We start from the raw sequence: 21,085 nt of genomic DNA on the forward strand, positions 1-21,085 counted from the left end.
CAGAGAGTTGTGAATCTGTGGAATTATCTGCCACCGAAGGCAGTGTAGGCCAATTCATTGTATGTTTTCAAGAGAGTTAGATTTAGCTCTTAGGGCTAAAGGAATCAATAGACAATAGACAATAGGTGCAGGAGTAGGCCTTTCGGCCCTTCGAGCCAGCACTGCCATTCAATGTGATCATGGCTGATCATCCCCAATCAGTACCCCATTTCTGCCTTCTCCCCATATCCCCTGACTATGCTATTTTTAAGTGCCCTATCTAGCTCTCTCTTGAAAGCATCCAGAAAACCTGCCTCCACCACCCTCTGAGGCAGATAATTCCACAGACTCACCACGCTCTGTGAGAAAAAATGTTTCCTCGTCTCCGTTCAAAATGACTTACTCCTTATTCATAAACTGTGGCCCCTGGTTCTGGTCTCCCCCAACATCGGGAACATGTTTCCGGCCTCTAGCGTGTCCAAACCCTTAACAATCTTATATGTTTCAATGAGATTCCCTCTCATCCTTCTAAACTCCAAAGTGTACAAACGCAGCTGCTCCATTCTCTCAGCAAATGACAGTCCTGCCATCCCAGGAATTAACCTTGTAAACCTACGCTGCACTCTCTCAATAACAAGAATGTCCTTCCTCACATTAGGGGACCAAAACTGCACACAATACTCCAGGTGTGGTCTCACTAGGGCTCCGTACAACTGCAGAAGGACCTCTGCTCCGATATTCGACACCGCTTGTTATAAAGGCCAACATACCATTCGCTTTCTTCACTGCCTGCTGTACCTGCATGCTTACTTTCATAGACTGATGAACAAGGACCCCCAGATCCTGTTTGTACTTCCCCTTTTCCCAACTTGACGGCATATATATAGTAATCTGCCTTCCTGTTTTTGCTACCAAAGTGGATAACCTCACATTTATCCGCATTAAACTTAATCTGCCATGCATCTGCCCACTCCCACAACCTGTCCAAGTCACCCTGCATTCTCATAGCATCCTCCTCACAGGAATCAAGGGATATGGGGAAAAAGCAGGAATGGGGTACTGATTTTAGATGATCAGCCATGATCATATTGAATGGCGGAGCTGGCTCGAAGGGCTGAATGGCCTACTCCTGCACCTATTTTATATGTTTCTCTGTCTTTATGATAAATGAGGAAAAAGGAAACACTCAGAGGAAACCCGTGCATCGTATGAACAAACCTACTAACTCCACACAGACAGCAACAAGGTCAAAACTGAACCCAGGAAACTGGGACTGTGATGGTAGCTGCACTATCAGCTGCACAACTAACCAGCCCATAACTGATGGTGTGGTTTTGCATGTTCTTATTATTGTCCCTTTTAGTTGCCGCAATATGTTTTTTGGTGAGTAACATGTAGCCCTTGGACTCAAAAGGTTATATTTCTTGTCAATATCATTCTAAATAATCATTTATTGTATCTTAGTTGAGAAGTTCCAAGGGGGCTCCATACATTCAGTCTCCCATACTGCAAATAAAAGATGTAAAACTGTGTTTGCCAGTGCACTCATGGTGATCCCCTGTTTAACACTCCATCTATACAGCATGAACTCAATCCCCACAACACAAGGGGAAATGGACAAAAGGCATGCTGATACAAGACCAATTGGATGGTAATGGAAATAATGAAATAAACAAAAGATTCTGCACATGACTCCATTACTTAAGAAGGATGAGCAAGAAAATACAGAACAGTTAGCCTCACTGAGAAATTAATAAATTCTATAATTAAAGATAAAAGCTCTCGGAAGGCGGAAAGTGACACAAGAAGAATAATTACCAGCAACTGCTGTCTAAAAGATTCAGTGGAGTGTTTATGACCTGACTCTATTGAACTCTGTGTTGTGTCCGCAAGCTTTTTAAGTTGTTAATCGAAAGATTAGGTTCTGCTCCTTGAGTTTCTGTGAGCTTCATTAGAAAATGACCTACCCTTCGGAAATCAATTCTGGATCTCTCTGCTCAGCTGCAGGTTTACAAGGAGTTCAGTCAATCTATCCTTAATTATGGACTAATCATTTCTCAGTAACACAAGACAGGTTAAGTGATCCATAAATGGATGCACTCTCCTTACTCGCTTAAATAATATGCACATTTTTCGTTCAGTTTAGTTTATTGTCATGTGTACCAAGGTTCAGTGAAAAGCTTTTTTGTTGTGTGCCAAGCAGTCAGCAGAAAGACAATATATGATTATAATCGATCCATTTAGATATGATAAGGGAATAACGTTTAGTGCAAGGTAAACCAGCAAAGGCCAAACAGGGTAGTCCGAGGAGCACCAAATGCGTAGATCAGTGATGCTATCTGGTTGAGGTTAGATGATTCAGTTGCCTGATAACAGCTGAGAAGAAACTGTCCCCGAATCTGGTGGTGTGCGCTTTTGTGCTTCTATACCTTTTGCCTGATGGGAGAGAGGAGAAGAGGGCGTGTCCAGGGTGCGACTCATCATTGAATATGCAGCTGGTCTTGCCGAGGCAGCATGAGGTATAAATGGAGTCAATAGAAGGAAGGTTGGTTTGTATGATGTCAGGGCTGCATCCATAATTTACTGCAATTTCTTGGATGGTGCTGTTTCCAAAACAAGCTGTGATGCATTCTGATAGAATGCTTTCTATGGTGCCTCTGTAGAAGTTGGTGTGAGTTGTAGGGGACATGCCAAACTTCCTAAGCCTTCTAAGGAAGTAGAGGCATTGGTGTGCTTTCTTAGTCATTGCTTCAATATGGGTGGTCCAGGAGAAGTTGTTGGTGATATAGACTCCTAGGAATTTGATGTTTTCAACCATATCTACTTCCGCCCCATCAGTGCAAACTGGGGTGTGTGAACCGCTTCGCTTCCTGAAGTTGATCACTATCTCTTTTGTCTTGCTGATATTGAGAGAAAGATACTTCATTTTTTTTAAAGGAAAATAAAAATCCTAAATTGATAATACACAAGGAGAATCTAGTCAGATTATAGTTTAATTTAGAAATACATTTTAGTGCAGCGATTCTTTCCAAGATTCTCCCACAGAGTATGGCATATCTTTTGCAGTAAGTTGCAGTTGTGGGAACATATCTCTATGAATGGTGGCCAAGTTGATATCCCCATTGTTTTGTAATTTTATGAGGACCTATGATGAATGAACCAGAAAAATGCATTGTGTTTCTTCCAATATAAACAATTGATGTATAATATCGGGGCTTAATTTATATAGTCTCCGCAGATCCCATGGAGTGGAATTAGACAGAAATAGAATTATGTATGACGTTGTTTGTTTCCGAAATGTATCAAATAGTCTAAAAGTCAACCTTATAGAAAGTAATCTCTGTTGTATGCCTTAAGGGCCTGTCCCACTTAGGCGATTTTTCAGCTGACGTAGGAGGGGGAGAAGGAGTGGAGACACTTAAGAAGCCAGACAACTTTTAATAAGCCAGAGATACACAGCTGTGAAGTTTAGCTGGCATTTAACATTACCGGTCGGTTATCCTTGGTTCTGAAAACTCGTACTTACGTTTTTTTTCCCCCAATGAGCCAATGAAAATGCCCGGTCAGCAAAGCCAATTAACTAAAACTAGCTATGACTACCTCAACTACATATAACTACATGGCGACCCCACTACAACTGCACCTACGACTACAGGATTATCGATTTTCTCCATGCCGGCCAAATTTTGGTCGCAGAAAAAATTTCAACATGTTGAAAAATTTGCGGCGACCAAACTGAAGCCGCAACTAGTTCCCAGAATGCGGGAACTCCTCGCGACCATGAAGGAGACTCACCAGAGACCATCAGCGAACATGTGGCGACCATGTGGCGATCATGTGGCGAGCGCAGAGTCACCTGTACTCGCCTAAAAAGTTGCTTAAGTGGGACAGGCCCTTTAGTTCACTAAAGCAAAATACTTTTCTGAAACTATGGTGAAATGAGGTTGATTAGTATGGTGATTTAACTTACAACTGCTGGGGTCAGTTTTCACTATCTTGTTATAATCATTTTTAAAGGCCATCAAACAAAATACCAGGTCAATGTCAAAACGTTTAAAATAGTTAGACTTTACTTTAAACTTTAGACATGAGAGATACAATGCGAAAACAGGCACTTTGGCCCACTGATTCTACGCCAACCAGCGCTAACACCAGACACTAACACTATTCTACACACTGTGGATCATTTCTAATTTTACTGAAGGCAATTAACCTACACACTTATACGTCTTAGGAGTGAGGGTGGAAACCGGAGCACCCAGAGAAAACCAACATGGTCACAGGGAGAAAGTACGAACTCCGTACAGACAGCACCAGTAGTCAGGATCGAACTTGGGTCTCTGGCACTGTAAGGCAGAAACTCTACAGCTGTGCCACTGTGCCACCCTTGAACTACAGTTGTGCTAACGTCAGAAACATAGGTACTACCTGCTACCCTTTCAGGTACTTTCCTCAGCTGATCACCAAATTCTGCTCTAAATGTAATATATACAAGATGGGGAGTTGTCAAATTAATCACGTGTAGACAAATGATAACCAGAGTTATTCAATTTTCATTTAAAGGATATCTTTGGGGAAGACTCGCACATTTTGTTTCTGTGTGGATCACTCATACGTTGACTTCATTTAGATAACTGCAACTTGCAATTATATCAAAACATGATCCCAAAGAGTTGAGAACTGAACCCGTCTTGAGATGCCGTCTTGAGACCTTTTGTTTCACTTCCTATTCAAATCATACTCAGCTTTATGAATGAACTAAACTAAAGTGAGAATTGTTAACATCTTGATATCTCATCCAAAGGCTGTGCAAAAATGTCAACAACAATGGGAATAGAAGATTTGATGATCAGTAGAGTTAGAGAGAGAGTTAGAGAGAAGCACTTGCACAGTGTTCAAAGTTTACTGTGGACAATAAGTGCAATATTTGTTTGTATTTGGCGATTCGGTAATAAACTTCTATTTGTATAATACACTTGAGGCTGAGTCAATTTACCAGGAATAAAATGAATCAATTTACCAGACTTCAAGAAAATTCTTCACATGTAAGCTTCCCCAGGTGGGGTTGAGATGAAGTGTTGAAAATAAACTGCAAGTTGTGTTGCTAGACATGGTTCTGACGGAAGTGTTACAGTTTATAAATATGTAATCCAAATCTGTGAGAAATAAATGAACATAATATACCAGAAATACTCAGATCAAGTTAGATCAATGGAATGAGAAACAGATTTAATGATTTTCATAATGAGAAAATAACTCTGTTTCGCTCTCTATGGCTGCTGCCTAACCTGCTGAGTAACTTTATATATATATATATATATAGTTTTATTTCAGGCATCCTGCAGCTTTTATTTTCTTTCAAAAGTAAAGCAATAAACCATCCCCAAGTAATTTGAAAGAGTTTTGTTTACAGACTAAGTTAAATAAATGATTTGTGGGCTATTATTTGCAGCTAATTGAAATAGAATACCAGACAGTCTCATGGTCACAAGCTGAGTTAGGTGCCATGGAATAAGATTTGGACACTATTATTCAGAAAGGTGCAAACAAGAAACAAACACATGCAGATCTTCAGTGTCTGATATAGACAGACTGGGACGGATGTCAGATTTACACAAACCTTTACAAATGGAACAGTAAATTAGCTGCAATATTGTAAAGTCCTGTTTGTTCTGTGGCGAATGCTGAAAATAAAGAGAAATTTCGAGTAAAAGAAAGTGAAAAAGGTAAACTGTATGAGGTAGTGTAAGTTTGAGAATAAGAGGTCAAGGAGCAGCATTGTGAGTGTGTTTTTATCACTCTACTATTTATAAAATAAGAATAGTCACAGAGCAAAAGAGCAGAGATACAGTGCCTTCAACCCACCATGTCCAGGCTGATCATCAGATACCCTCTATACAATTCCACATGGCTTACACTTGGTCCATAATACATTGGTAATTCAAGTGTTTAGTGATAGAGAGCTTATGCGAGACAGAGCTGAAAGTGAATCAGGAACTGCAGGAATAGGAACAAATTAATACTGTTGAACTAGATTGTTCCTTGAGGGATGTTCTTCAGCAGAAAGTGGAAGATTCGGAAACTGCCGGAAAAATTGATTTGTGAGATTTGTCAATAACTAATTGAAGAATTGAAGCAACAGAGTGATCTGTCGTTTGATGTATTAGGTTGATAGATTAGAGAACTTGAAAGATCATGGGGAAGAAATCAAGGTCCGTGTGGTAACATGCATACAGAAAGAAAGTAAAGAATGTCCTGAATATAAATTCTGATAGCACGGGCTTAAATGGAAAGGAGTGATGATGGCTTTTATAGCAACAAAGAAAAGCACAAGTGGGAAAAATATGGGTAACACTACAGTGTTGTTTGCAGCTTTACGATGACGGTTCAGAATACCCCTTGATTAAGCAGAGAATTTGAATCCCAGTGCAATTGCAACAGAATAAATTGTTGATTTATCAAATTATTGTTGTGAAGAGAATGTTTAGCAGGGGCTCCATGTTTGCTATTCAGATGTTACTTACTATCTGTTAAGTTTGTTATAGGCATGTGGAACGGGAAGAAAGAGGCAGTGGGGGACGCCACTGCTTGTGAGTGAATGTCTCATTGCAATGCTTGAAGTCGTTTAGTGGAATGTCATTGGAAAGCCAGCAAGCCCATGTTTTTGCAGATAATTTAGGGAATCACTATCAAATAGCCTTTCCTGGGCATGACTGTGGCAGCAATTATCAATTTAGACTGAGCCAATGAGTTTGAATGATTTGTATATGAAAGATATAGTCCAATTAGGAACTGTTTACAATGCTCTTGGTGATAACCACAATGAAGAACGAGTTCCAAGGGAAATTTATGGGAAGAGGAAATTAATATAATCCCAAAAACTTAATGCTCATGTAATTCAACATCAGTGACACATCAACATTATTTCTTTCTCCCCAAGATCAGAGAAACAAGGGCCTCAGACTATCACTCCCCTAGAAAATTGACAAATTAACAATTTTGATAGAGAATACCCGAAATGGAGATCCACGAATAAGCACAGAAAGGGGCACGTAGGATAAGTTAATGATGTTGTGAACTGTTTGCAAAAAGAGATTATGGAATTAAAATTGTTATAGGAAAGAAAGAGGCAGTGGGGGAAGCCATTGCTAGTGAGCGAATGACTCGTTGCAATGTTTGAAGAAGTTTATTAGATTGTCAGTGAAAAGCAAGTAAGCCCATGTTTTTACAGATAATTTAGGGAATCACTTAGCCTTTCCAAAATTAACCAAATAGCCTTTCCTTAAAATTAAAATGATAAATGGTGAAGTCCAGGCAAGAGGGAACTGCGTACACCATAACAAATCCACAGGGAGAACCAGTGGATGTGTTACATCTGGACTTTCAGAAGGCTTTCGACAAGGTCGCACATAAAAGATTAGTATGCAAACATAAAGCACACGGTATTGGGGGTTCAGTATTGATGTGGATAGAGAACTGGCTGGCAGACAGGAAGCAAAGAGTAGGATTTTACTTCGGAGTCACGTGAGTGACTACATGAAGAACCCCGCCAGGACGCATGCGTGTCATATCGCTACACGCATTGCGAAACAGTCATGCAGGTGGAACGACGTTCCCCCTCAGCGGCAGAATTTAAAAGCCGGGAACTGCAGGTAAGAAATACTCTGCGTTCTTTTTTGTTCCACTTACTGTGTTACAGGTGGAGCCAATGGACAGGACAAAGAAAAATAAGAAGGCTGCGACAAAGCTGGCGGGGGAGGACCGCGGAGTTGCGGGCAGCCAGTAGCGGCCAACGGCACACGAATCACCCGTAATGGGAACAGCTGTGCCCGACTTCGCCCCCGCACCGGCCAGATCTACACCGTGGCCGGGCGGTAAGGCAAAGCAAAAATCTGATAGAGTCGTTGACTCCGATGAGTCCGACTTTCAGCAGCTGCGAGCGGCCAGTGACCGAGAGCATTGGAGCCGGTTGGAGCGGCTTAGGGAGCAGCCGCGAACGGCCGGTGACCGAGACCATTGGAGCCGGTTTGAGCGGCTGATGGAGTAAATGCTCCAATGTGACAGGAGATGGAGGCTAGTCACTGTGGGCAATTTGTAAGTCCTACAGCAGTACCTCTTGTAGGGCTGCACAGTGCTTGTCCCTCGTCAGAGGGGAGTACTGGGGTTCAATTCTGGGCTGACCCTGAAGAGGGGTTTGCAGAACAATCACCAAGTGTGCGAGGGGTGCAAGAAAACGAAAATTTACTGGACATGGTGTCCCAATTCATACAACCAGACCTAACTGGCCAAAACCTGGAACCAAAACTAGCTGCCAGTATTGACTATATGTCATTTAAGCAGCTACAAGGACAGGCATTAATGGACACCACGGCAAGACACTTACCACCAGGGAACTGTACATCACTGAATGTTCCCATTGTAAACCAGTGCATATGGAAACACGTCGGAGTAGCAATTAGAGCCAGGGACTTGAAACTCCAAAAAGTACTGAAAGTCCTAACAGTGGGAATTACAGCTTTTGCCCGCACAATAGACGAAAAAGACATGTCACAGGATCAACAGGATGCACTTGCTTTATTCTGTAACACTCAATATGAAATAAACAGTATTAGGAAGAGTGCCATCCAACCCGCTTTAAATTTGCAGGTCTGTGCAAACCTGGAACCTCTAAACCACCAATTCTACTATTTGGAGGTAATCTATCCAAACAAGTGAAAGAACTCGATAAGGAGGCAAAAACCCTGGGGCTCATCAAAGCAACATCAGCTAAAACCTACTTCAGCCACAAACAGCACCCTTACGCACCCACCAGTCGAAAAAGACAAACTGGTGAAAGCTCGAAGGCCAGGTACACTGACCCTGGGGCAGCGGCGACTGATGCATTTTCGCTGCATTCGATGCATTCCCTCCTTTCTGCCTCATCAGTCGGGTATTAAGGAAAATACAGCAAGACTCTGCGTCTGGTATTTTGGTAGTACCCGATTGGCCTACTCAATCATGGTTCCCTGTGATACTCGACATGGTATTAGAACCATGCATCACCATCCGAAATAGACCAAATTTACTGGTTCATCCCATAACAAGGGAAAGCCACCCATGTCATAACCATATGAACTTATTAATTTGTAGAGTTTAAAAGCACCTCTACTGCATCTGGGACTAACGGACCGAACAGTGGACATTATTTCAGCGGCCCAAAGACAGTCCACCAAAAAACAGTACCTGGTGTACATCAGGAAATGGGAAATGTACTGTCACAACAACAACATCAACCACAGATCAATGAACATCCCGTCTGTTCTGGAATTCCTGGCAGGCCTCCATTACGATGAGGGGCTCAGTTATAGTGCCATCAACTGCGCCAGAAGTGCTCTGTCAACATACCTATGACAAGGAACAGAGCAGCATTATGTTGGGACACACCCCCTGGTAACTAAACTTATGAGGGGAATTTTTAATGTCAATCCCCCGAGAACCAGGTACTCCTAAATATGGGATGTGAGCATTGTACTGACCATGCTAAGGAACTGGTCTCCAGCTACAGCTCTGTCCCTACAGAAACTGACACTTAAAACAGTCATGCTGATGGCTTTGGTCACGGCACAAAGGGTACAGTCGCTACATAAATTAAGACTGGACAACATGACTTCTTCATCTGGAAACTTAAATTTTCACATCAATGAATTAGTCAAGCAGAACAGACAGGGGTCAGCAGGCCTAAAAATAGAATTTAGGGCCTACCCGACAGATGTTCGTCTCTGTATAGTAAGACACTTATTATTATATATGGAGTATACAAAAATCATCAGATGCAAAGAAATGGCACTTTTAATCAGCCACAAACAACCACACAAAAAAGTGACAGTCCAGATCATCTCGAGATGGCTGAAACAGGTCCTAATAAAGGCTGGAGTGGATACTAACATTTTAAAATCTCACTCCACCAGGGCTGCAGCTACATCGGCAGCTATGCAGTTGGATGTTCCGATGGACCAAATCCTCAAGACAGCAGGATGGTCAACGGAGAAAACTTTCCAACGATTTTATCACAAACCAGTAATTAAACCTGGAATGTTTGCAGAAACAATTTTAAGTTCTGTAATATAATTTTACCCCATAAATAGGGGCTATAATTTGGTGTTAATAAATTTATCATTGATTTCAACGTCGAATTCATGTCTAATAATGTTAACACTATTCTTCCCATAATCATCAAGGCAGATGTGATGCATAGACTAGTTTCCACGGCATGAAATCACAGAGCTTTAAAATCTTCACGTAGTCACTCACGTGACTCCGAAGTAAAATAGTAAGATTAAACGAGAATTTACCAGTTCGAAGTTTGATCGTTATTTTATGAGGAGTACGTTGAGGGAATACGTGCCCACCGCTCCCACCCTTGATCATATACTCAACTGGTATCTTCTTCTCTAATCGTACTATGTTTAGTCATTACTGTTATCTGTGATTTCACACCGCTGCTTTGAAGAATGACACGCATGCGTCCTGGCGGGGTTCTTCACGTATTCCCTCAACGTACTCCTCATAAAATAACGATCAAACTTCGAACTGGTAAGTTCTCATTTAATCTTACTAGTAAACGGGTCCTTTTCAGAATGGCAGGCAGTGACTAGTGGGGTACCGCAAGGCTCAGTGCTGGGACCCCAGCTATTTACAATATATATTAATGATTTGGACGAGGGAATTGAATGCAACATCTCCAAGTTTGCGGATGACACGAAGCTGGGGGGCAGTGTTAGCTGTGAGGAGGATGCTAGGAGGCTGCAAGGTGACTTGGATAGGCTGGGTGAGTGGGCAAATGCATGGCAGATGCAGTATAATGTGGATAAATGTAAGGTTATTCACTTTGGTGGCAAAAACAGGAAAGTGGACTATTATCTGAATGGTGGCCGATTAGGAAAAGGGGAGATGCAATGAGACCTGGGTGTCATGGTACACCAGTCATTGAAAGTAGGCATGCAGGTGCAGCAGGCAGTGAAGAAAGCAAATGGTATGTTAGCATTCATAGCAAAAAGATTTGAGTACAGGAGCAGGGAGGTTCTACTGCAGTTGTACAGGGTCTTGGTGAGACCACACCTGGAGTATTGCGTACAGTTTTGGTCTCCTAATCTGAGGAAAGACATTCTTGCCATAGAGGGAGTACAGATAAGGTTTACCAGACTGATTCCTGGGATGTCAGGACTTTCATATGAAGAAAGACTGGATAGACTCGGCTTGTACTCGCTAGAATTTAGAAGATTGAGGGGGTATCTTATAGAAACTTACAACATTCTTAAGGGGTTGGACAGGCTAGATGCAGGAAGATTGTTCCCAATGTTGGGGAAGTCCAGAACAAGGGGTCACAGTTTAAGAATAAGGGGAAATCTTTTAGGACCGAGATGAGGAAAACATTTTTCACACAGAGAGTGGTGAATCTCTGGAATTCTCTGCCACAGAAGGTAGTTGAGGCCAGTTCATTGGCTATATTTTAGAGCGAGTTAGATGTGGCCCTTGTGGCTAAAGGGATCATGGGGTATGGAGAGAAGGCAGGTACAGGATACTGAGTTGAATGATCAGCCATGATCATATTGAATGGCGGTGCAGGCTCGAAGGGCCGAATGACCTACTCCTGCACCTATTTTCTATGTTTCTATGTTTCTATGTTCTCAGTATTGTAGCACATCAGTTCAATTTATGCAATGGGGTAGAGATGAATCAGACAGTAACCTAACTTAAGGAAGGACTATTCGAAAGCCTCATAACGGATGGGAAGAAGCTATTCCTGAGATTGGTAATGCATACCTTCAAGCTTCTGTAGATGGGAGCAAGTTAGACATATTTGATTAATCTTGCTGCTTTTGTGAGGCAGCTTGATGTGTTAATGGCTGCTTAGATCTGAGAACATCATTACCTGCAGGTTTCTTGTCAAATCACTTACCATCCTGAAATACATTGCCATTCCTTCATTACCACTGTATCTAAGTTCTTAAAAACATTACCCCAAAATACAATGTGTGTATCTTCCTTTGAAAGAGTGCAGTTATTCAGGAAGATTGTTCCTCGTCATGTCCAATGGATGGTTGGGCATGCATAATAAATGCTGGCTGTCCTAGTGAAGCTCACATCATTTGTTATTAATAAATGCATAGGATAAATATTTTTTAAGGATACTGAAAATGTTCAAATAATACTGTAGATTGTTTTTGCAGCTGGCCCAAGGGGTCAAATGAGTATTCACTTTGACATTTACAGATGGATATTATCTCGAACAGTTAACACTCCCTCGGTATGTGTTAGCTTAGGCTGTGAGTCTCAGTCTCCAGAGTAGTCTTTGATTCATAACCTATTAATTCAGATCATGGTTGACATTGCTAATACATGATTAAATATAAAAGTTATGAAGGTGACAGTTCTGGAGATCTGAATGATGTAGCAGCTTTCACATCTTGAATCGAAGATGACCCAATGTTTGACACAGAAGCCAGTTTCATCTCTCATTTGGCTGTAAGCACATTATATATTGCACATTTGGGAGAATTTATTCTACCTTTGACAGTGTTGTAGGGGATATTATCCACATATGGCACAATACTTATATTGCGATAAAGTAAAGGATTTTAGAAAAGCTCTCCCAGCACTACCAGCTGACTCACAGCACCGGTAATCCGGGTTAGATCCTGAACTTGGGTTCCGTCATGTATGAAGTTTCCATGGTCTCTCTGTGACCACATGGGTTTCCTCTAGGTGTTCTGGTATTCTCCCATATCACAAATAATTGTGTTGTTGGAGGTTAATTTGGCCTCTGGTAAATTGCTCCCGATGTGGGAATTGGTGAGAAAATGGGATAACAAAAAGAACTAGTGTGAACGGGTGTTGATGTTCAACGTAGACTCAGTGGACTGAAGGACCAGTTTCCATCTATATTTCTAAACTAAACTAAACTACCTGATTCAGGAAAGCATGAACTAAGATTGGAAACCAAAAATTAGCTCCCCCATTCTCTGCCACCCAATATCTTAATCTTGACAGAGCATGAAATGTACTTTCTTCCAAAAAAGAAGTGTCTTTGCTTTTTGTTTTAGCAATCCCTTTGGAGCAATTAATAATATTTCAATAAAAATGGTTCATTAATACCAAAAGCAATGGTAAGGAATTTATTCTGTGCATTATTCTGTGCGGTCACTGAAAGTTGGCGTGCAGGTACAGCAGGCAGTGAAGAAAGCTAATGGAATGGTGGCCTTCATAACAAGAGGATTTCAGTATAGGAGTAAAGAGGTTCTTCTGCAGTTGTCTAGGGCTCTGGTGAAACCACATCTGGAGTATTGTGTACAGTTTTGGTCTCCTAATTTGAGGAAGGACATCCTTGTGATTGAGGCAGTGCAGCGTAGGTTCACGAGATTGATCCCTGGGATGGCGGGACTGTCTTATGAGGAAAGATTGAAAAGACTAGCTTGTATTCACTGGAGTTTAGAAGGATGAGGGGGATCTTATAGAAACATATAAAATTATAAAAGGACTGGACAAGCTAGATGCAGGAAAAATGTTTCCAATGTTGGGCGAGTCCAGAACCAGGGGCCACAGTCTTAGAATAAAGGGGAGGCATTTAAGACTGAGGTGACAAAAAACGTTTTCACCCAGAGAGTTGTGGATTTATGGAATTCCCTGCCACAGAAGGACAGTGGAGGCCAAATCACTGGATGGGTTTAAGAGAGAGTTAGATAGAGCTCTAGGGGCTAGTGGAGTCAAGGGATATGGGGAGAAGGCAGGCACGGGTTATTGATAGGGGACGATCAGCCATGATCACAATGAATGGCGGTGCTGGCTCGAAGGGCCGAATGGCCTCCTCCTGCACCTATTTTCTATGTTTCTATGTTTTTATTAAAGACAGCTGTTATATTTCAGAGAAGCCAAGAACGGAATGGGTTTAAATCAAAACTTTGCAGTTACATAACAGAAACATCACACTTTAAGTTCGTGCTGGTGAATTTCTGCATTATGGCAGAGATGGCCTGTAACTTTACCATGACCCAGAAAAGCTCACTGTTCCACCAGCAGTAATGTAAATGGCTGCTCATTCAACGTCACTGTCACTCTTTAACTATATGAATATTCAAAGAAGAGCTGAGCTTGCAAATAAAAGAGGATGATTGTCATATAATTCAGTAAAGAATTTGCATTGGTGATATGGCTTTTACAATTATTACAAAAATGGTAATTACTTTAGGCTGTCTACTCACAAGTAACAAATTATTTTTAATAATTGGCGTTTGAAGAGGAGAATTATTCCACAGTTATCAGTTTCTTTTATTTCCAGCTCAATGTAGACTGCTCACATGAATAGACAAGAGCGTCTAACGAAGTGCTTCCACAGATTGGGACAGCAGTATTAAAATGACCAAAATTAATAAATATTATTGCAGTTGCAAAAGTCATGAAAACACACCATCCTTAGAAACAAGACTTTGTATGCTAAATAATAGCTGAAACCCTAGGTGGATGTGTCTTGTATTTTCGTTGGTGACAATATTTCAATCTCCATAGCAACTGGGACTCTATAATTGTAGCCTCTGTTACAGTATATTATTTTATTGTGTTAGTTACGGAAAGGTTTCTGCAAGACAAGAGGGCAGTCATAAGACTCTCATGGGCTTATCAAGCATTTTTCTTGCAATTACCTTGCAGTGTTTATTACTTCAGTTTCAGACAATGCAGTTTGGGAAAATTGATTGCTGCCAATGCAAACAGAACTAATCCACAACGATTCAAATCTATCATATTCTCAAAGTTCCTTGTGACATAAAAGGAAGCCCTTTGGCGCATAGAGTCTTCGGAATAATCCTGTCAATACATTCACCGAGTTAAAGAGCTGAACAACATGGAGGCCAGGCCTACATTTTAAATTGTCCATGCCAACTGAGGTATTAACCTGAGTTAGTTCCATTTGCCTGGATTTGGCAAATCTATCTATCTATCTATCTATCTATCTATCTATCTATCTATCTATCTATCTATCTATCTATCTATCTATCTATCTATCTATCTATCTATCTATTTCTATTCTATTCTATTCTATTCTATTCTATTCTTTCTATTCTATTTTCTATGCTCAACTAAAACTCTCATCTTGTCCTCTTCTGGTTTACGTTGCTTTACATTTGCACACAAATGGTACCCAATAGCACTATGATTTTTCTCCATCTTACTCACCGTTTCCCTGTGCTCCAAGCGCATCAAGTTCTGTTCCAATCAGTGGAATATGACAATAGTTATGAAGGTTTAAAAATCGTAAAATCAGCTGATTGGTCTTCTCTCCTGTTGGCTGCTGGGACGGCAGCGCCCCTTCCGGCACCTGCTATCAATCACCGGTGTGAGGAGAATAAAGTCCCAGAGGCCGGACTGAGTCCGTGAGCTGCGCTGAGTCCAGAAGCCATCCAGAAGCCGACCAGAGGCCGTCCTAAGGCCATCCTGAGGCCGTCCCGAGTCAGTGAGCCCAAAGCCATCCCGAGTCAGTGAGCCCAAAGCTGTCCCGAAGCCGTCCCGGCCCCGAGCCCGGAGCCTGGCCGACTACTAGGCTGACTGCTGCAACCTCGAGATCCTGAGGAAGTGAGGGGATTGAGGGAGCCGGCCGCTGGTTGGGCCAGGCACTGGCGGGGCACACCACCCCCACCCACACACCCCCATCCCTCGCCCCTCGCACACACCCCCCCCCCACCCCCCAACAGCAGGCCATGATAGCGAGGGAGGCCACTGCAGTGATCCTACCCTCCCCACCGGCCGCTACCTGAAGCTGTCCGCTCCCTGGCTACAGAACGCTCCTGCCAGTCCCCTCCTGAAGCCGTCCCCATCCCCAGCTGCTGGACTAGCTCAAGAAAAGTCCACTCGGCCCACAATGTCTATACTAGCCCTCAAGAAAGCCTCCCCCCCACTGGCCTATGCATGAAGCTCTCCCCCTCCCCCGGCTGCAGGATGCTCCCCCCCATCCACCCACGACAGCCCCCCACCTGAAGCCATGCCCCTCCCCTGGCTGCAGGATGTTTCCCCCTGACAGCCCACCCCTAAAACCGTCCCTCTCCCGCGGCTGCAGGATGCTCTCCCCAACCCCCCCCCCCCACCCAACCGGCTCCCACCGGAATTGTCCCACTCCCTCAGTTGCAGGACACTCCCTCCTCAACCTGACAACCCCTGCCTCTAAATAAAATGTCAGTCAAATTCTTCAGTGTTCATTAACAACTGAAATTGTGTTAAGGCTGCTTTTTTTAACATCATGACAGGAAGAGGGAGAAAAAGAACTGCAGGATGGTCAAGGAACAATGCAAAGGGACATCAAGAAACATCAAGAATCAGAGACAGCTCAACATTTTGCAGATCAACGAGAAAGGATGCAAAGAAGAAAAGATGAAGACACGCAACCAAAAAGAACTGAACGTCTCGAGGGTCAACGAGAAAGAACGCAAAGCAGAAGGGATGAAGAGACGCTACAAAGAAGAAGTGAGTGTCTCAAGGATCAACGGTTGAAGAGCTGGGACATGAAAGAACTAGAAGATTGACTGAACAGCGGGCCAAAGATTCAACAGGACAAAATGCACAACTAGGAAGGAGAAATCTTTCTGTTGATGTCGGTGAAATGACCAAGGTTTGCCCTCAGTGTCGAACGTATCGTTTCTCTGGAGAAACCGCCAACTTTTGCTGCATGAAGGGTCAGGTGAACATTCCTCCTCTGTACCCACTGCCTGATGAACTTATGAGAGTGTATAGTTTTCACACACCACAAGCAAACAAATACAGAAAGAATATTAAACAACACAACTGTCTCTTTCAATTGACGTCATTCGGTGCCAAGCAAGTAGTGACACCTGGATGGAATCCTTCAGTGGTCATTCAAGGCCAGATTCATCATTACCTTGGTTCGTTGATGCCTGATCTACACCAGCAAAGTTGATTCTTGCAGATCTATTTTATGGACCCCCAAGAGAGCATTGAATTGCAAATGGGTATACTGCGAAATGCTGGTATTCAAAGGGAAATTGTTGCAATGCTTGAACGCTTGATAAGACAAAACAACCCTTACATTGAAACACTTAAAATGGAAAGAGAATCTGAAAAGGAAGCTTTTCATCAAGTATCTCACTGGACCACATGGCCTCTTTGGCAATTGTATGGCTTTTGTCTCCACTGTGGAATATCAGAAGAGAAGCCTGCCTCATTTGCACTGTCTGCTGTGGCTTGACGAAGCAACTAAGCCAAGACCAAATGATTTTGACAGATTTGTCCAGATCCGCAAGTAGCTCCTGAGCTGCATTGATTGGTATTCAAGCACATGATTGATGGACCATTCTGCAACCACACCTCTCCATGTTGGAAGGATGGAAAATGCAGTAAGAGATTCCCAAAGCCATTTATCGTGAGCACAAGGTTTGGACATGATTCATATGCTCAATGCAGGAGAAGATCTCCAGACATGGGGGGATTTCAGGGACATCAAGAGGGATGCCGGCATTGACCTATCATTTCTGATTGGGTGGTGTCCTATTATGTTCAACTATTGAAGTTGTTCAAATGTCACGTCAACGTTGAGATGGCAGATACATTGACTGGCAGATACATTGGCCATCAGAAGCGGTGGCATCAATCCTTGGATTTCCGACACATGAGAGACAGCCCACTGTCTTCTGACTCCAGGTAAATCTACCACAACAAGTCGTTATCAGAGTCAATGCTGCTCAGCATGTGAGCAGTGATGATATGGCGAGAACTACTTTAACTGAATTCATGGCATTGTGTTCTCAAGAGCCATTTGCAACAACACTCTACTATGTTGATGTTCCCCCATTTTACACATGGAACAATAAGAAATGGCAAAGAAGGAAGGTTGGGAATAGAGTGGAAGATTTTCCATGTCTTTTTATAGCCAACGATCTGGGATGAGTGTATACAATGTCTCCAAGATGTGGTGACCTCTACTACTTGAGACTGCTTCTCCTTCATGTAAAAGGGCCAGTATCCTTCATTGATATCCATCAGGTGCCTTCAATTCATTGAAGGCACCTGATGGAGAGATTAATCCTTCCTTCAAAGATGTCTGCAGACAAAGAGGTTTGTTGCAGACTAACGACCATTGGCAACAAACAATGGAAGATGGTGACAAGACAAGACTCCCCAGTGCAATGAGAAATTTGTTTGTTGTTTTGCTGTTGAATACTGAGTTCAATAATCCTCAAAAATTATGGGATCACTTCAAGAATTCAATGTCTGAAGATTACCTTGAAAAAGAACGGAGAGCAATGAGTGATCCTAATATCATGATTGAAGAGAAGCATCATGATCAGGCTCTGTTATATATTTAAGACAAGCTTGAGAATTACAACAAAACAATGGAATGATCTCATTTGCCACAACCAAGAAATGGAAGGATGCACCTAGATGATGACAATCCAGAATTGCTGCAGAAATTGCAATACAATAGAACTGAACAACAGTAATTTGTTGAGGAGAATGAGCCTCTCCTGAATGTGGAGCAGAGAGCAGTGTATGACCAAGTGTGCAACTGTTTGAAAAGGAATCTTCCTTTGATTTTTTTCACTGATTCCCAGGAGGAATGGGTAAAACATTTATCACCAATTTGATCCTCTCCAAAGTTAGAAGTCACTTTGATGTGGATATTGCTGTAGCATCCTGTGGGATAGCAGCTACATTAATGCCTGGCGGAAGAACTGCACATTCTCGATTCAAGATGCCCATCCAAGTGACCGAGGATACATTATGTAACATTGACAAGAACATGGCACGTTTGATGAGGCAAGTGAAACTCATTGTTTGGGATGAATGTCAAATGATTAGGAGAGGGAGCTTTTAAATGGTGGACAAAACTCTTCAAGATGTACGCAGCAACACTAGGCCTTTTGGCGGCATTCTTACCATTTGTTGTGGCGATTTTCGACAACTCCTTCCTGTAGTGGAAAGGGGAAATGATGCTGATGTTGAAAATTCTTGCATCAATAAATCCTACTTGTGGACACTTCACCAAGTTCCAATTACACAAAAATGCGATTGACAGAGAGAGAAGGCGACTATTCGCAATTTTTGTTGAAAGTTGGAGAAGACGACATTTTAAAGACTTGAAGATTATGAAACTAAAATGCCACAAGACATGGTTCTATCAGCAAAAACACTGGAGGATTGTATTTATTTCATCTACCCTGCATTTGACAAACCTGCAGAATTATTCTCCGACAATTGTTTCTTGGTTCTGCACAATGATACGATGAGAAGGATCAATTCTACATGTATCACACGCTTCCCTGGAATCATTAAGGAGTATTTTTCTTTCAATGCTGTCACTGAGAGAACTAATGCTACTGACTTCCCAACAAAGCTCCTCGACTCATCATGATCTCTGGATTACCACTACATAAATTGGAGTTGAAAAAAGGATCGCCGATCATGTTAATGAGAAACTTGGAACCCCCAAAGCTATGCAATGGAACGAGGATGATTGTGGAAGAGCTGCACAATCATCTGATCGATGCAAGAATCAACATGGGAGCCTTCAAAGATGACATTGTTCTCATTCCTAGGATAACGCCAATTTGACAGAAGGTAAAGCTATTCTCCTTCAGCGGATCCAATTCCCCATTCAGTTAGGTTTTGCTATGATGATCCATAAAGCGCAAGGACAAACCATGAATGAAATTGGAGCAAATGCATTATTATATTTATTTCACACTCGTCCACCTTGTCTGGTGATCACCAACAAAAAAAAAGCAGAATTTGGAAATGTATCTTTAAGCAATTATTATTGGCCTAAAACACCACCTGTGCCTTTCCAGACGACAGTGATCACAGCTGTTGAATCTTTGTTGCATGAGAAGCATGAGCAATCAAATTCTCTCCTTGACAACCACGTGGTAGTAAGGGAAAGAGCGCAGTGAAGTGGGGGACACTCATCTTCAGGTGATGCGGGCACGTCCATAACCATCATGATTAGGTCTATGGAGCAAAATGTCTCATAGAAACATAGAAACTTAGAAAATAGGTGCAGGAGGAGGCCATTCGGCTCTTTGAGCCTACACCGCCATTCATTGTGAACATGGCTGATCACCCCTAATCAATAACCCGTGCCTGCCTTCTCCCCATATCCCTTAATTCCACCAGGCCCTAGACCTCTATCTAACTCTCTCTTAAATCCATTCAGTGATTTGGCCTCCACTGCCCTCTGTGGCAGCGAATTCCAAAAATTCACAACTATCTGGGTGAAAACGTTTTTTCTCACCTCAGTGCTAAATGGCCTCCCCTTTATTCTAAGACTGTGGCCCCTGGTTCTGGACGCCCCCAACATTGGGAACATTTTTCCTGCATTTAGCCTGTCCAGTCCATTTAAAATTTTATGTTTCTATAAGATCCCCCTCATCCTTCTAAACTCCAGTGAATTTGGACACCCTCATCCTTCTAAACTCCAGTGAATTTGGTTCCAGCCTAGTCTTTTGAACCTTTCCTCATATGACAGTCCCACCATCCCAGGGATCAATCTCGTGAACCTACGCTGCACTGCCTCAATCACAAGGATGTCTTTTATCAAAACTGTACACAATACTCCAGATGTGGTCTTGCCAGAGCCCTATACAACTGCAGAAGAACCTCGCTACTATACTGAAATCCTCTTGTTAAAAAGGCCAAAGTTCCATTAGCTTTCTTCACTGCCTGCTGTACCTGCACGCCAACTTTCAATACCCGGTGTACAAGGACACCCATGTCTCGCTGAACCTCCCCCTTACCTAACCTAACCCCGTTGAGATAATAATCTGCCCCCTTGACTTTGCCACCAAAGTGGATAACCTCACATTTATCTATATTATACTGCATCTTCCACATCTGCCCACTCACTCAACCTGTATAGGTCACCCTGCAACCTCCTAACATCCTCTTCACAGTTCACACTGCCACCCAGCTTTGTGTCATCTGCGAACTTGCTAGTGTTGCTCCTAATTCCCTCTTGCAGATCGTTTAATATATATGGTAAACAGTTGCGGCCCCAACACCGAGCCTTGTGGCACTCCACTCGCCATTGCCTGCCATTCTGAAAATGACCCGTTCACTTCTACTCTTTGCT

The sequence above is a fragment of the Amblyraja radiata genome, chromosome 4 (genome assembly GCF_010909765.2).
Source record: "Amblyraja radiata isolate CabotCenter1 chromosome 4, sAmbRad1.1.pri, whole genome shotgun sequence".
Classification (NCBI taxonomy): Eukaryota; Metazoa; Chordata; class Chondrichthyes; order Rajiformes; family Rajidae; genus Amblyraja; species Amblyraja radiata.